Source organism: Canis lupus, chromosome 1 (assembly GCF_048164855.1).
Source record: "Canis lupus baileyi chromosome 1, mCanLup2.hap1, whole genome shotgun sequence".
Classification (NCBI taxonomy): Eukaryota; Metazoa; Chordata; class Mammalia; order Carnivora; family Canidae; genus Canis; species Canis lupus.
The window spans coordinates 53,127,438-53,131,008 of NC_132838.1; the positions used below are offsets into that span (position 1 = coordinate 53,127,438).

The window sequence follows — 3,571 nt, forward strand, 5'->3', positions numbered from 1 at the left end:
GTGGTTCTGCGACTTAGGTTTTCCCCCAAGTGATATATTATGGACATTCATAATATTAGAATGTATAAGGACATATTTGGGTATTTTTATTTCATTGAAATTTCCAATGAAGACATCATGGCTTCTGGAAGATTCCAGTCTTTGACAGCAGCAGATATATGGTGCTAATTGTGATCACCCTGATGTTGAACAGTTTGCTCACCTCCCCTGATAACCTGTTAAACAGATTTAAACACACAAGTGCCTCATAGGTAGGACCATTTCTTCAGTTTAAATATATGTCAGCTTCTCAAAAGTAATCTGTAAAAGTGTGCACTTTGCACTACAGGTTTAAGAAAGCATTTTTTTTTTCTCACGTTTATGTCTGTGTTGATGAGAGAGCTAGACTGTTATGAGGTATTTTTTTTTTCTGCTTTTAAGAGTCACAGAAATTGATACTAAAAACAAAACGAGACAGAGGTTGACCTAGAAATTATCATATTATAAGTTTGGAAAATGGTGTTAAAGAGAAATTTATGTTGGCTGGTAGCTAAAATTCCATGTTTAGATTTGAAGTGTCAAATCTAGTAGTAAATGATGACATGTTACAGAATTCTGGTTGGAAATCGGTACCAAATTTCCTATCCTTGGCAGTCCTTACAGTTTTTCTACTCAAACCAGCTCTGTTTGTGCTGCATAAATTTAAAAGACCCAAAGAGGTCACAGAATTGGCCCAGGAGTCACACAGCTAGTTATTGATACAATTGGCACTAAGACCGAGATTTCCAGCATGGGAATTGGTTACCAGGAGTGGTGGCGGTGATGATGAAGATATAAATGACTATTTATTAAGCACTGGGTGCACTATTGTCCAAGACTTTATATTATGTTTATTTTTCACACATACTTTGAAAGAGAGATAGGATTTCTCCACTTTTAGGGAGTATTTTTCACACATACTTTGAAAGAGATAGGATTTCTCCACTTTTTCTCCTCATGCAAATACAACCACTATTGGACTTGAAGCTAGGTCTTATAACTGGCTGTCAAGCCTGGGTGCTCTCCAGGAAAGTTGTTTTATGTGTGTAAGAATGGCATATCAGCTGCAATGCAACGTTTTTTATCCTTATATTTTTGCTACCATCACTCCCCACACAAATAAGCATCACCATGTTGCTGTGAGTAGTCTTGCACATTCCATTATTCTCACGGTCCTGGGTGGCATCCACAATCAAAGACTCTGTCATAAGATGAAAACAAGCATCTGATTCAGACACATGAAAAGAAGGAATTTGGACTCAGAAATGATGTCTTAAGAAAATTAAAGATAAAAATGTAGTAACTTCACACAACAGTCTCTGAAATGGAACTCCCTTAGTGAAATACCCCAAAGCACCAGTTGGTCCAGAGCCTAGTGCATGGGAAGCCTATTTTCTCCACCAGCTGTTTCATCTGTCCTTTCCTGTGATTTTCTTCATGCTCTTAAACCTTCAGCGCTTCACCCTTCCCGCCCCCTTACCCTTAGTAGCATTATCTCCTGCTTCACAGAGAACAGAGACACCATGAGAATCAACCTCCCCTTCTTTTTTTTAAATTTAAATTCAATTTGCCAACATATAGCACATTATTGCAAGACACATCTCTAAAGGCAAGGGAAACAAAAGCGAAAATGAACTATTGGGACTTCATTAAGATAAAAAGCTTCTGCAGAGCAAAGGAAACTACCAACAAAACTAAAAGGCAACCTTTAGGGAGAAGATATTTGCAAACGACACATCAGATAAAGGGCTGGTATCCAAGATCTATAAAGAACCTATCACCTCCCCTTCTTGCCACGTTATGGACAAACTTACCTGCTCCCTCATCATCCCCTGCTCTCTCATTTCCAAACAATGGAAGAGATGTCTCTCTCCAGGCCCCCTTCCTCCTCATGCAAAGGATGCTTCTCCAGCCTGATTTCCTTTTTCATCTTTGCAGCATTAAACTCTGTTGATCATTTTTAACTCTTGAGTCACTTCCTAACGTCGGCTCTTCCTGGTTTTCTTCCTACGCATCTGGAAGAACTTTCGGAGTCTTCATTTCTTTTTTTTCTGCCTCTCTTCTGACTGCAAGTGGGCCTCCAGGTCTCATCTTACCTTCTGTTCACTCGTCTCCCTGAGTCCCATGCCTCAAAGACCCTTTACAAGATGCTCCCGACTCTGAAGTCTCTCGGCTCTGTTTGGGCAAGACACAGGCCCCTGACTGCCTAGTGGATGTCTCCACTGGAGAAAAGCCAGCACATTTCCCATACCACTAGTCCCCAAACCACTCCTCCCCAGTCTCCTCCCAAAATAAAGCACCAGAATCTGGGGTTCCATCTTCTGGCGGTCCAATCCATCTTAATTCTGTAATATCTATTAATTCTGCTTACTGCTTTCTCTTCCCTATGCTGGTTTACATAAGCACTATCTCTGTTTCCTTGTGGTTACTAATGTTTAAACCATTTTTATGGTGAAAACATAACTTATGTGTAAAGAAGCACAGAAGAAACAGAAGCGTGGAGCCAAATAAATTATCGCAAAGTTGAGTGTATTTTTAAGCAGAACCCAGGCCCAGAAATTGAACATTGCCTGAAACCCTGGCTCTTCACCGTCACAGCACCCGTTGTGTTATTTTCTTTCTTCTGCATGGTTTGTGTCTGTTTTGTGTTTCTCTGAGCAACTTGAAATGAGTGCTTCGTCCTTGACATTTTGCAGCCTTTCTCCTTCTTCTGATGTCTGTACCTGATGGTCACTCGTTTCTTTCTACGTTTGCATAGCTTTGCATCTCTCAAGTTTGGGTACATAATGTTTTCATTATCATTCAGTTGAATCTATTAATTTCCATTTTAATTTTGTTAACAAAGAGTTATTTAGAGGTTTTTCTAAATTTATGAAAGTTAGGGGATTTTCTTGCTGTCTTTTTGCTCCTGGCCTCTAACTTAATTATCTTGTCATGAGAGCAGGTCTGTATGATTTTAATACTATGAATTTTTGGGATCTGCTTTATAAGGTAGGTTATAGTGAATTTTTTTTTGCAAAAGTTTTGTTAATGCTCGAAAAGAATGTGCATTCTGCTATTGTTGAATCCAATAATGGATATATATCCAGTACGTCAGTTTGCTAATTGTAGCGTTTGGGTCTATTAGTGTACTGGTTTCTCAGTCTGCTTTTCCTGTTAGGTATTGAAAAGGATGTGCTAGGGATCCCTGGGTGGCGCAGCGGTTTAGCGCCTGCCTTTGGCCCAGGGCGCAATCCTGGAGACCCGGGATCGAATCCCACGTCGGGCTCCTGGTGCATGGAGCCTGCTTCTCCCTCTGCCTATGTCTCTGCCTCTCTCTCTCTCTCTCTCTCTGTGACTATCATAAATAAATAAAAATTAAAAAAAAAAAGAAAAGGACGTGCTAACATCTTCCACCATGCTTGTGGATTTGTCATGTCCTGCCTACATGCCTTGTCATCCCTTATCTACATGTGGATGAGATTCCAGATTGGTCTCCCTGCTCTCTGCTCACTCAGCTGCACTGTCTTTCTGAAACAAATCTAGTCGGGCCATTCCACAGCTAAATATGCAA

At 40.3% G+C, this 3,571-nt stretch overlaps 1 long non-coding RNA gene across 1 annotated transcript; it reads right to left on the minus strand.

The window, feature by feature from the left end:
- Positions 1 to 846: 846 nt before the first annotated feature.
- On the minus strand, positions 847 to 2,230 carry LOC140617106 (uncharacterized). The gene is made up of 2 exons (XR_012017364.1): positions 1,833 to 2,230; positions 847 to 1,219 (listed from the first exon to the last, which is right to left on the minus strand). It is a non-coding gene; the product is annotated as an uncharacterized lncRNA (long non-coding RNA).
- Positions 2,231 to 3,571: the final 1,341 nt, after the last annotated feature.